The 14,379-nt window shown below is 40.5% G+C and overlaps 1 protein-coding gene across 2 annotated transcripts in view; it reads left to right on the top strand.

The window, feature by feature from the left end:
* Positions 1–13,906: 13,906 nt before the first annotated feature.
* The window catches only part of LOC138736049 (phosphorylase b kinase gamma catalytic chain, skeletal muscle/heart isoform-like), a 40,777-nt gene continuing 40,304 nt past the window's right edge, over positions 13,907–14,379 (top strand). For both annotated transcript variants that reach the window (XM_069884893.1, XM_069884892.1), the window contains exon 1: positions 13,907–14,040. The gene's annotated coding sequence lies outside the window, so the exon portion shown is untranslated. The remainder of the gene's footprint in view (positions 14,041–14,379) is intronic.

The following is a 14,379-nucleotide window of genomic DNA, read 5'->3' as shown; positions in this document are numbered from 1 at the left end:
AGACCTTTGTCCATGAAGACAACATCCACATCAACTTTCCTGATAACCTCCTTGAAAAACTTAAGATTGGTTGAACACAACCTATCACGCACGAAGCCACGTTGACTATCCTTAATCAGTCCCTGGCTATCCAAATAATTGTATATCTGTTCTCTTGGAACACTTTCCAATAATTTACTGATGTTAGACTCACTGGCTTCTAATTTCCTGGGTAACCTTTGGAGCCTTTTTTAAACAAGGGAACAACGTGAGCCACCCTACCATCCTCTGGTACCACACCTGTTCCTAAGGACATTTTAAATATTTCTGTTAGAGCCCCTGCAGTTTCTGTACTAGCCTCCCTCAAGGCCTAAGGGAATATCTTGTTAGGCCCTGGAGGTGTATCCACCCTTTTTTGATTTAAGACAGCAAGAATCTCTTTAATCTGTAGATGTTCCATGACCTCACTGGTGATTTTCCTTACTTTTCATGACTCTGCCAGTTTCCTGAGTAAATACAGATGCAAAAAAAACCCATTTAAGATCTTTTCCATTTCCATACAAAGACGACCACTCTGAACTTCAAGGGGACCAATTTTATCCCTTAATATCTTTTTACTCTTATATCTGTAGAAACCTTTAGGATTTTTATTCACGTTGTCTGTCAAAGCAACCTTGTGTCTTCTTTTAGCCTTCCTGATTTTTTTCTTGCATTTTTTATACTCCTCAAGTATCTCATTTGCTTTGCGTTGTCTACACCTGCTCTACACATCTTCTTCTGAACCAGATCCACAATATCCCTTGAAAACCAAAGTTTCATATGTCTGTTAACTTTCCATTAATCCTAACAGAACAAAAAAAAACTTATACTCTTAAATTTTAATTTTTGTCGGTTTTCCACATACCTTGCACATCCTTACCAGAAAACAACGTATCCCTATCTGCACATTCTAGATCCTTCCTTATTTCCTCAAAATTAGCCTTTCTTCAGTTAGAATCTCAACCCGAGGACTAGGCCTATCCTCCATAATTAATAAAACCTAATCAATTCTACCCCCAATATTTTCATGTTAGTTCTCTAAAGAGTACTTATCCCACTGCTCTACTAGTCACACCATGTCTGTGTGGCCAGACACAATTCCAATGCTATCTACAAATTTGCTGATGACACCATGGATGTTGGCAGAATCACAAATGGCAATGAGGAAGTGTACAGAAGGCAGCTAAATTAGCTCGTTGAGTGGTGTCATACCAACAACCTGGCACTCAACATCAAACCAAGGAGCTGATTATGGACTTAGTAGTGGTGAAGATCAGAACTTCAAATTCCTGGGTGTCAACATCTCTGAGGATCTGTCCTGGAGCCTCCATGTCGATGTAATCATGAAGAAAGCTCACCAAAGGCTATACTTTGTGAGATATCTGGGGTGATTTGGTATGTCACCGAAAACTCGTGAACTTCTACAGGTGTATCATGGAGAGATTCTGGCTGGTTGCATCACTGTCTGTTCTCCCCATTTCTGGTGCCTGCACCAGTGCGCTGCTTTCCCAGAGTCTGCAACCCCTTGTGGCTGCTGTTGAACACAGGCCCTGCCATCTTGGGCACAGACCTGAGGTTGCAGGATATTAGTTTAAGAACTTTACGGAACCATCGGGACCAGCTGGTTGGACCCTTTGTAGCAGCGCTGTGTCTCCACTCTCCTGGGTCCGGGTCCACACCAGCAGCATTGTGCTGCCATTACTGCAGCTCTAGTAGGGCCACCATTTTGGTTTTAGATGTGTGCTGAATTCAGTGAAGCAACTCTTTCCCATGGCAGAGGTGTCTAAGACCAGAGCATGTAGATGCAATCAGAGGAATCAGATTCTTTGGAGGAAGAATTTTTCACCCAGAGCGATTGAAATCTGGAACTCTGCACCAGAGAAGGTGGCAAAGACAGAGACTGTCACAACATGCAAGAAGAATTTCTAGTTTGAGTATGAATTGCTAAGGCTGTGGATCAGATGATGGAAAATGGTCAGCAAATGGTCATGGTTGGCATAGCGGTCAGCACAACACTTACAGCGCCAGCGATCGGGGCTGGGGTTTGAATCCCGCGCTGTCTGGAAGGTGTTTGTACGTTGTCCCTGTGTCTGCATGGGGTTTCCCCAGGGGCTCTGGTTTCCTCCCATTGTTCAAAACATACCAGGAGGTTTTAGATTAATTGGGCAGCATGGGCTGAAAGGGCCTGTTACCGTCTACATTTAAAATTTAAATTTAAGGAAGGCTGAAGGGCTTGCTTCTGTGATGTGTGACTGTGACTCCAAGGGGACGGAATGTATCAGTACAAGAGCCCTTGAAGGTGGCAGTAAAGGTTCATAGAATATTACAACACAGTTCAGGCCCTTTGGCCCACAATGTTATACTGACCTACATCAACTGTCTGGGTTGGCAGCAGAACGTCGAGCACTGTTGCACCTCAGGGCTGTGTGCTCAACCCGCTCCTGTTCATGCTACTGACCCACGACTTCAACACCAGATCCAGCTCCAACAGGGTCATCAAGTTTGCAGATGACACGACAGTAGTTGGCCTCATCAGCAACAATGATGAGTCGTGCTAGAGAAGAGGTGGAAAATCATGTGATATGGTGCGAGAGTAAGAACGTAGACAAGACGAAGGAGATGATTGTGGACTTCAGGAGCACTAGGAATAACCACCCTCCATTACACATCAACAAATCTGTAGTAGAGAGAGTGGAGAGCACCAAGTTCCTTGAGTTCACTTAACTAGTGACCGATCGTGGAGACTCAACATCTCACTTGTCAGGAAGGCGTAACAGTGACTGCATTTCCTGAGAAGACTGAAGAGGCCAAGGGTACTGGCCACCATCATGTCAACCTTCTACAGGAGCTCTATTGAGAGTGTCCTGGCTGGCTGCATCACAGTGGGGTAGGATTGCTGCAGAGAAATGGATCTGAGGTCCATCCACAGGACCATAAGAGTCATAAGACCCATAAGTGGCAGAGAAGCAAAGGAGAAAGCTTAACAAACAATGGTTAGGACTCCTGGGTGCAGTTCTGATCTCCACCCCAGAGGAAGGACATAATGCGCTGGAGAGAGTGCAGAGGAAATTCATCAGAGGTTGTCTAGGATGGAGCATTTCAAATATGAGGAGAGATTGGGCCTGGAATGGGGGCACCTGATGGTCAGTACGGATGTGGTGGACCAGAGACTTGATTCTATGCTACGTGACCCCTTAGTTCTCAGTCCATATTTGAGCTGTAATCTCAACAAGATCACAAGGGAAACAAAGATAGGCTGAGAAATAAAAACAAAGTTGCTGATAACACTTAGCAGGGAAGGCAGCACCTGGATTAGTATGTAAATGTATGGTGAATTTAAATTTAGATAATACGGTAACAGGCCCTTTTGGCCCATGAGTCTATGTTGCCCTAATTAACCTACAATACCCGGTACATTTCAAACAGTGGGAGGAAACTGGAGCCCCAAGGGAAAGGCCATGCAGACACGGCGAGAACGTGTAAACTCCTTACAGATTCGAACCCCTTCCATGATTGCTGGTGCTGTAAGAGCGTTGTGCTAACCGCTGCATGCCACCCCACATGGTACGACAATGGAAAGCTGATTTCTAGATGGGGGCACCAGGCACGTCACATTCAAGGGAAAAGGGCAGGTGGGATGGAAGGATGAACCAGGAATAGATTTCACACATGGAATCCACACATCAGCGTTGAGAGGTAGAAAGGATGCAATCATTTGAGGTGCTCTGTCATGAAAGGGAAATTGAGTGGCTAATCTACAAAGAGTAGAACCCCACACGAGGGGAACCCCAATTACTTAAATATCAGTGGGATATTGAGAAAAGGGAGGTGGAAGCTCTGAAAAATGTTCGAGACAGTTTTTTTTCTACCAGTGTAGATGATTTGGAGAGGGTGCAGAGGAAGCATCCAAGGATGTTGCCTGGATTGGAGAACGTGTCCGAATGAAGCAAGGTTGACAGAGCAGGGGATGTTCTCTTTGGAGCAATGTAGGATGAGTGATGACTTCATCGAGGTCAGTAAGATAATGAGGGGCCAAGATAGGGTGGAGACCCTGGAGCCATAATAACAAATACCAGAGGACCTCTTTTTAAGGTAAGTGGAGATCATTTTAGGGGAGCTGCGTTTCTTTTACACAGAGAGTGGTGGGTGTCTGGAAAGCTTTGGTGGGTGGTGGAGGCTGGCACAACAAGGACATTCAAAAGACTTTGATAGGCACATGGATGCAAGGGAAATCAAGGGGTGTGAGGTAGGGGAGAATGGGAAAGTGGCAGAGTTTTATGTAGGGCCGCACAAGATTGTGGGCCAAAGGACTGGCATGTTCTATTATGTTTCTGCCCAACTAACAAAGGGGTGTTGCTCAGTCAAATCAAGTGGAGGGGAATGAATGGTCAAAGGAGATTGGGTTATCTGTGGGATAACATTTAGGTGACAGTGGTCATGGTTTGTAAGGTTTGGATGAGTGAAGATGGAAGGCAATGGAGCATTCACAGTCAACCTTCAAAAAAAAAGCAGCCTTCAATGAGATGGGTAGCATCTTTCCTTGACGAATTGGAACCAATGATTGTCAGGAGAAACATGTAAACAATGGGGGGAGTTCCCCACATTTCCTTCTGCCGCTGGGCACTGAGGACCTGGGTCTGGAGGGGAAGTCCCTCAAACAAGAGTAGGGGGAGTAACCCTGGAAGGGGCGCACATTAGTGGCTATGGAGCTATAAATGGTTAACGCTACAAGGAACAAAGCTTATAGAGAGGAGGTTTGGAGGCTCGTAATAATTTAGGGGAGAACAACAACCTGAGTCTCAAAGGCAAAGGACATGAATATGGACATATTCGCTATAGAGGGAGTGCAGCGCAGATTTACATTGGTTCCCGGGATGGCAGGATTGACACATGCTGAAAGGTTAGAAAGACTGGGTTTATATGCGATGGAGTTTAGGAGGATGAGGGGAGACATAATTGAGGTATAAAGATTATCAAGGGGGTAGACAGGGTGAATTTGGATTATATGTTCCCAGTGTTGGGAAAGACTAGGACTAGAGGGCATAGATTAAGAAATCAGGGAAGGCCATTTAGTATGGAGATGAGGAGAATTTTTTTTTTTGCCTAGAGAAGTGTGGATCTGTGGAATGCTTTGCCGCAGAGGGTGGTAGGGGCAGATTCACTGGATATGGGCAAGAGAGTTAAGGGTTATGGAGATAAGGCAGGGAATGGATACTGACAGAGAATGATCAGCCATGATCTGGAAAATGGCAGTGCTGGCTCGATGGGGCAATTGGCCTACTCCAACACCTATTGCCTATTGTCTAATGACTTCAGGTGGTTGAAGGTCGATCACTCTCCTCTACACATCAATGGCTCTGTTGTGGAGAGCACAAAGCTCCTTGGTGTGCAGATAATGGATGATCTATCCTGACCCACAACACCTTTTCATTAGCCTTCCTGAGAAGATTGATGAGGGCAGGGCTTGACAGTGTTTTACAGCAAATGACAGTGTCTTGTCTGACTGCTTTATTGCATGGTACAGAGCTTGCAAAGCATTTGACCGGAGGTCAAATGGTCCTTCTTTTAATTGGTTGGATTAGGGCTTTATATAGTAAACCGGTAGCTAGAGTATTGACGAATGGTTTGATTTCGGAACCCTTTAAACTAACTCGATCAACTCATCAAGGTTGTCCTTTATCACCGGCTTTGTTTGTGTTAGTGATTGAACCTTTAGTGCAGTTGATAAGACAAAATACACAGATACAAGGTATGAAAGTTTTAGACGAGGAGTATAAAATTAATTTATTTGCTGATGATGTATTGGTGTATTTAATAAACCCAGCTCAGACACTTTTGCATTTGAAGGAGTGTTTAATACAATATGGATGTCTTTCTGGATATAAAGTTAATTGGGAAAAAAGTGAAATATTACCGGTAAGTGAAGGAGATTATTCAGTTTATAAGAATATTATTAATTTGAAATGGACTGATCAAATTAAATATTTGGGTATAATTTTGAATGTTAATTATCAATCTTTATATAAATTAAATTATGTTCCGTTAATGAAAGAAATTAAAACTGATTTGATCAAATGGAAAGATTTAATGGGTAGGATAAATACAATTAAGATGAATATTTTCCCACGTATACAATATTTGTTTCAATCTATTCCGTATTTTCTTGATAATATTTTTTTTTGAGATTTGAATAAAATGGTTAGGGAGTTTTTATGGAGAGGTAAATTTTCAAGAGTAGCTTTGAATAAATTAACTTGGAAATATGAGTTAGGGGGATTACGTTTACCACATTTTCAAAATTATTATGAAGCAGCCCAACTTAAATTTATTCGTTCATTGATGGATTTGGAACGGCTCCCTAGTTGGGCCAAAATTGAGATGGCAAATATTTTTGAATTTGAAATACATCAATTTTTGTTTATATGGAATATAAATTTGTTACAGCAATATAATGTCCCTATATTAAAACATCTAATGAAGTTATGGATAAAGAAAAATAAAATGATAGGCTCTAGGGGCAAATTATTGGCTTTGACTCTGTTGTATAATAATCAACTTATTCCTTTTTCAATACATAATTGAAGTTTATTGCATTGGAGATTTAAAGGTGTGAAAAATTTGGGAGATTGTTTTAAAGAGGGTAAATTTTTATCTTTTAATCAGATGAGGAAAGGTTTTGGTATTTATAAGAATTCTTTGTTTCTTTATTATCAAATTCAATATTTGGTAAGATGTATGTTTGGTAGAGATATGATTTTACCTGAAATGAGTAAATTTGAAACTTTTCTTATGAAGGTACCAGCGAAGGGTTATATTTCATCTATGTATCAAATATTACAGGATGGTATGGATAAAAAGGGTTGGGATAGATCTAAAAGTACATGGGAAGCGGATACTGGTTTTATTTTTTCCGAAGATGATTGGTTAGATATCTGTTATGATAGTGTAACTAGATTGATAAATGCATGTTATGCAATGATTAATTACAATTTTTTACATCAATTATATTTAACACCTGTAAAATTAAAAAAGTATTGTTTTCATGAATCATATTTGTGTTTTAGATGTGATGATACGGTTGGAACTTTTTTTCATGCCGTTTGGTCATATACAATCTTTTTGGAAGAAAATTTAATCATTTTTAGAATATCTGTATAAGATTAAAATAGTTTTAGATCCAACAGTATTTTTATTGGGTAGTTTTCAACCTTTGAAAGACTTGGGATTAGATAAGTTTCAGCTTGCTTTTGTATATTTAGCTTTATCCGTAGCGAAAAAATGTATTGCTAGTACGTGGAAAGATACAAATATGATTGATATTAATAGATGGCATAATGAGATGAAATATTGTTTAATAATGGAAAAAATTACATATGTTTCACGTGATAATTATAATTTTTTTATTAATAAATGGTCATTATATTCAGAATATTTACAATTCAATTTACATTGATTAGATCTTAATATGTATATTTAATTTTTCTTTAATATATATTTTTTCTTTCTTTATGGCTCTCCTTAGGAGAGTTGGCTGAAGGGGGGTGGTTTCTTTTCTTTTCTCTTTTTTTTATATATAAAAAATAACGTTTATGTTTATGGTTAATTGTTGTATATGTCATATATTATTTGTTTTTTGAACGAATAAATAAAGTTTAAAAAAAACCCAAAATGGCCGAGATCTCCCTTTCCTCTACAGGTGACAATCACTGTCTTTGGCTTGGCTTCGGACGAAGATTTATGGAGGGGGTAAAAAGTCCACATCAGCTGCAGGCTCGTTTGTGGCTGACAAGTCCGATGCGGGACAGGCAGACACGATTGCAGCGGTTGCAAGGGAAAATTGGTTGGTTGGGGTTGGGTGTTGGGTTTTTCCTCCTTTGCTTAAATAGGGGTCAAATAAATATTGAGGGCCCTTTCCATCCGGTGCTACCATCAGGAGGGTGGTACAGGAGCAATCAGGGCTGGCAGGCTTGGAAATAGCTTCTTTCCACGGGCTCTGAGGTTGATCCTGTAACCAAGTAAATCAGATCAGATGCTATTTATTGACGTAATAAATCAGAAATGTAACATTACATGACATTGGATTTAGATTGCCATAAGGAAGACAAGGATTCACTGTTAGCCTTGTCAGGCGCCCCTTATTGTCCAAGAAAGAGAGTCCCTTCAGAGTTGCTGAGTTTCCGTGGATTTGCCTCCAGTGCTCCCACAGCATCTGCAAGACTCCAGTTCAGTTCAAACCATCAGCCAGCTGAGCCCGGATCCAAACCTCCAACACGATGAGGAAGCCTTCAGCTCCCAGGGCCTTTCAGGAGCCTTCCTTGCCCTCTGTATCCTCTAAAATCCTGCTTTGACACCTGGTTCTCATGAACCAGTCTACAGCAGCCCACAGTCTGGTGCATCCAAAACAATCCTGAAATATTCACATGTATATTATTTTACACTATTTCTTTTAAGTATAAATGTGATTACTAGATGCTAGGCATTATGAGTGTGTGCACTGTGGTCCGGAGAAATGCTGTTTCGTCGGGCTGTACCTGTACAATCAGATGGTAATAAACTTGGACATAACAGAATGTACAGATCATTGAATGTAGATTCGCAAACAGCGTGTGGGGAAGGATGTAGGGGTCCACTTCGCAGTTCAAGCCCAGCGGCAGCACGACAGAGGACCCTCTGATCTACGGGGTGTTCTCGGGGACACACACTTAGACTGACATGAAGAACTGCTGGAAGTCCATCAACTCAGTGAAAGACACCCTATTGGTCTTCCAGCACATGGGGATGTCAGTGAGGGAACGCTGCCGACTGGCACATTCCAGGCTGCAGGAGTACGTGCTGAGGGACGCCAACATGTGGGCACTATGGGGAAGGAATCTGTCTGTCACCAGCCATTGAGGGGCTGAGACAGAGAGGAAGCCCTCAAAAATTGGGTAGGGGGGGGAGGTTGGTGGAAAGGGGAGAGTCAGTAGCAACAAGGTGCCAAACGGGTAGGAACAGGGTATTAAGAGAACAATGTACATTGATGGAAATGTATCCATGTGACTGGTAATATGAGTGTAAAAAGACAAAATCTTGTTTGCAAATATCTTTTTCCAGACAAGGTATGTCTAATGACAATATGTCAAAATGACAAGGTTGCACAGTAGCGGTTACGGGGTATTGAGACAACAATGTAACTATTGTCAAATATTTTTGGAAATGTGGACATATTTGAATTTGTATGCTCCAAATATTGATGATGAGAAATTTATTCAAGATACCTTCTTAAATCTAGCAGTGGCTAGATCTTAATAGGAGGGGATTTCAATTTATGCTAAGACCCCTTGTTGGATTGGTCTATTCGAGTAATGATGCTAAGGCTACATTGGGTTTGATGAGAGATTTGAATTCGATTGATGTACGGAGAAACACCCTAGAGAGAAAGATTCTTCATTTTATTCCAGTAGGTTTGATTCTTATTCTAGCTTTGATCTATTTTGGTCTCAACAAATACACACTAGGATTTTTGAAGTGGATTATAAGACAAGGATTTTATCTGATCATTTGCATTTGTTAATAACAATGGAAATGCCTGATAAAGAGAAGTTGATGTATAGATGGAGATTAAATTCCTTATTGTTAAAAAGGAAAGATTTTTGTGATTTTTTTCAAAACCATATTAGGATATTTTGTGATATAAATTTGAATTTGATAAATGATAAATTTATTATATGTGATACTTTAAAGGCATATTTGTGATGTCAAATTATATTTCATATCTAAAATTAGAAATTATTATATGAGAGAAAAAATAAATTAGAAAAAGAAATTATAGTTTTGGAAAAGAACCTTCAAAAATCAATTTCTGAAGACAAACGCAGACAATTAATTCATAAAAAGTTTCATTATAATACATCACAAACTTGTAGGACTGAGAAAGCAATGATTAGAAAGAGGCAAAGGTATTATGAACTGGGTGATAGATTGCATAAAGTATTAGCTTGGCAATTAAAAATGGAGCAAACTGAGAATAATTAATGCAATTAAAAAAGATACTAACATAATTACATATAAACCTCAAGAAAGAAATGAATTGTTTAGATATTTCTATGTGAAATTTTATTCTTCAGAATTTTTAGGAGATGAAGCTAAAATAAATGATTACATATAACAGATAATATTCCCTTGGTTAAGTTTAGAACACATTGAACTTAATGCTCCATTTACTGAGGCAGAAGTAAGAGAACCAATGAACTCTTTACAAAGTAATAAATCTCCAGGAGAGGATGGTTTTCCATCTGGATTTTATAAAGAATTTAAGTATTTACTAATTCCTATATTTATGCAAGTATTAGACCAGGCTTCGGCAACGCATACTGTCTATGGATAATCCTATTAATTAGCCCGTTGTTCACAGATCGCCTGCAGTTCAGTTTAATTGCAGGCAATCCGTTAAAATAACTAGGAGTCAAGGAGGTAAAATGTTGGAATCATTCTCGATGGCAATAATTACAGTGATCCCTAAAAAAGATAGAGACCTTTTAAAACCCTCATCTTATAGACCTGTTTCTCTATTAAATGTGGATTATAAAATAGTAGCAAAAGTATTGGCAAGTAGTATAAATAACTTGTTACCTAAATTAATTAATATGGATCAGACAGAGTTTGTTACAGACAGTTTTCAGAAAATGTAGCTAGATTGCATAGTACCTATAATTCATTTAGCCCCAAAAAAAGAGGTGATTTGAGTGTTGCAATGGCTTTAGATGCAGAAAAGGCATATGATAGATTAGAATGGGATTTTTTTTGTTTAAGGTATTAGAAAAGTTTGGATTCAGATTTAATTTTTGGATTAGAGCATTATATAATAGCCCTGAAGCTAGGGGTGGGGGGAAGGGAGGGGTTGTTATATATTCCACATGTATTTCTTTATATGAATCATTACATTTGAATGCATTTCAATGTTTTGTGGTTTAAAAAAATTTAAATAAAGTATTCAACAAAAAGATAAACTAGTAACAAATGGGCAAGTGTCTGTGCCATTTAAGTTAACGAGATCAAATAGAGAATGGTATCTTTTGTCACCAGCTTTATTTATTTTATCCATAGAAACATTTGCACAGGTGATTTGCTCTGATTTACGAATAAAGGGCTTTAGGGTGGGCTGGGAGGAACAGAAAATTAGTTTATTTTCAGATGATATTTTAATATATTTGACTGTGAGTCATTTATGAAGATTATATGCTCAATTAGAAGAATATGGAAAAGTTTTGGGTTATAAAATAAATTGGGATCAAAGTGAAATTATGCCTTTGACAGTAGGTGATTATTCTTGATGGTCTTTAAAAGGCCAAAAGAAGGTATTAAGTGTTTAGGAATACATACAGATGGTAATTTGAAGAATTTATATCAATTGAATTACTTGTCTTAAAAAAGATTGAGGAAGATTTAAAAAAAATGAATAAATTTACTTATAATTCTAGTTGGACAGGTGAATTGTATAAAGATGAATGTATTTCCAAGCATACAATATCTTTTTCAGACATTACCAATATTAATAACTCAAAATTTTTTCAAGAATTAAATAGATAAGGAAATTTATGTGCAAGGGTAAATTAGCAAGAGATTCTATAGAGAAGTTAACATGGAAATATGAATGAGGAGGACTACAGCTCCCTAATTTTAGGAATTATTATCAAGCGGCACAGATGAGATTCCTTGCTTCTTTATTTGAAAATGTAAAACCGGCATGGAACTGAATAAAATAGGAGAAACTATATATGGAAACTATAAGAATTTTTTATATGTGGGAATCGAAACTATTGGGTCACTGATAAAAAGAAACCGTTATTGAAACGTTGACTTAATATTTGGAATAAAATAAATCCAGATATTGGTGGAGCGTCTTTATCACCTAAAATGCCATTTGCTGATCCTCTTTTGGTTTTTTAAAAAAGTTTTAAAATATACAGTAACGTAAAGGGATTGCTAATGTGGAAGATTGTTATGAAAGAGGTGAATTATTGAAGGTACAAATCCTAAATTGAAATGATCAGTTTATCAATTGAAATTTGTTAAATTAGCATTAACAAGAAAATGTATTATTGGAAATCAGATCCATCTTTAACTGTGGTATGCTAAAATTCAAAGCTGTATTCCTTTGGAATAAATTACTTACAATTTAGGAAATAAATACTTTTTTTTTGCAAATCTGCCCGTATACTCAAATAATGGGATTAAATTTGTAGTGATATTTTTTTCATCCCTCTAGCTCTGCAGAATTCTCCTCTGTATGTTTGTTGGAACTGATGAGTTGCACTGCATGACACCTCCCTCTGCAATCCAAAGATTCTTTGTTACTTTCTCTTTTTAGTTTCTTTTTTTATATAGCTATATATTTTTTTACTTTATTCAGTTTGTATACTTTTTTTGAGGGGGAGGTAGCGTGGGTTTTTGCAGTGGGGTGAAAACCATCAATCTGTTCTGTTTGGATATATGTATATTATAATAATTGTAGTTACTGCATGTATAGAATAGTAAACAAAATATTTTTTAAAAATAATGAAACTGTTATGTTTTATTACATCGAACTTGGATGATTTTTTTTGCGTTCTGAAGTGTCTCCCTACCATCTGGGAGTGGCCGTTCATATAGGAATGACCAAAACTCCAAATATCCGTATTACACCACGTGTTTAGACAGAAAACCTGAAGTGCGGTATTTAAGGAGGCTGGACATCCTATTAATTAGCCCGTTGTTCACAGATCGCCTGCAGTTCAGTTTAATTGCAGGCAATCCGTTTAAATAACTAGGAGTCAAGGAGGTAAAATGTTGGAAAGGGAATGAGTCCTTATTCCCATTCCAATCTTTTTACACAGAGAGCATTCTGGGAAATTTCCAGGAATGCAGTGGTGTTGTAAAAAAAAAACATAAATGTAACATTGTACATTGATGGGCATGCGTCCATACTAGGGTGCCACAGTGGGTGTAGCGGTTAGCACAACGCAGTTTCAGCGCCAGTGATCAGGTCCGGGGATTGAAAGGAGTTTGTATGTTCTTCCCGTCTGCGTGGGTTTTCCCCGGGGGCTCTGGTTTCCTCCCACTGTTTGAAACGTACTGGGGAAGTAGGTCAATCAGCTTTGATTGGGTGGCACGGGCTCGTGGGCTGAAATGGCCTGTTACCATACTGTACGTCTATATTTAAAATTTAATGACTGGCCCTATGAATGTAAAACATTGTGAACAGTCTCTATTTTTGTAAATACAGTAATTTATTGTGAATAAAGATATTTTTGGGAAAAAGAGCACAGAAATGAATAGACTGTCAACCCCTTGCCCTGTGTGTAGACTTATAATGTTATTGTGTAATGATGCACTGTTTTGGTGGTGCCAGTGCCCCCCTCCCCCAGTCCTCCCACCCTTCCCACTCCCTCCCCTCTCTCCTTCCCTCCCTCCCCCTCTCTCTCCTTCCCCTTCAACTCTCCTTCCCTCCTTCCTCTCCCCCTCCTCCCTCCTTTCCTCCCCTTCCCTTTCTCTCTCCTTCCCTCCCCCTCCCTATCTCTCTCCCCTCCTTCCCTATCTCTCTCCCCTCCTTCCCTATCTCACTCCCCCTCCTCCCTCCCTATCTCTCTCCACTCCTCCCTCCCTTCTCTCTCTCCCCCTCCCTCCCTTTCTCTCTCCCTTTCTCTCTCCCCTTCCTCCCTCCCTTTCTCTCTCCCCCTCCTCCCTCCCTTCTCTCTCCCCCTCCCTCCCTTTCTCTCTCCCCCTCCTCCCTCCCTTCTCTCTCCCCCTCCTCCCTCCCTTCTCTCTCCCCCTCCTCCCTCCCTTTCTCTCTCCCCCTCCTCCCTCCCTTTCTCTCTCCCCTCCTCCCTCCCTTCTCCCTCCCCCCCCTCTCTCCCTTTCTCCTCCTCCCTCCCCCCCCCCCTCCCCCCGGCCGGCAGGAAGGAGCTGACACCGCGGGCGATGCGGAGCGGCCTCCCATTACCAGTAACATCCGGCCTCGGGAGTAGGGCCCCGGCGGGGAGCGGGTCTGCGGGGGGACCGTCGGTAAGTGCTGGCCCTGGGCCCCCGGCGGGAGGGCGTCGTCGTCCCGGGATGTGAGTCGCAACCAGCCCATGGGGGTGGGGGGGGGGACGGAGACTGATTGAGGGGGCAAACAGAGAGGGACGGAGCCGGGGGGGTGGGGGGGGGAGAGGGTTGCTGGGGGTGATAGGGGTTCGGAGGGGGAGAAGGAGACCAATTGGGGGGGAGGGAGAGAGAGGAGAGGGTAGCCGACGGGAGGGGAGGGGAGGGACGCTGAGGGGGTTGGGTGGGGGGGGGGGAAGAGGACCTCCTCATCGCCAGCGTCTCTCCTTCCCTCTTACCCCCTGCTTTCTCCCCCCAGCT

Source organism: Narcine bancroftii, chromosome 6 (genome assembly GCF_036971445.1).
Source record: "Narcine bancroftii isolate sNarBan1 chromosome 6, sNarBan1.hap1, whole genome shotgun sequence".
Lineage (NCBI taxonomy): Eukaryota > Metazoa > Chordata > Chondrichthyes > Torpediniformes > Narcinidae > Narcine > Narcine bancroftii.
The sequence above is the reverse complement of the archived record's forward strand: the minus strand, read 5'-3'. Positions and strand labels throughout refer to the sequence as shown.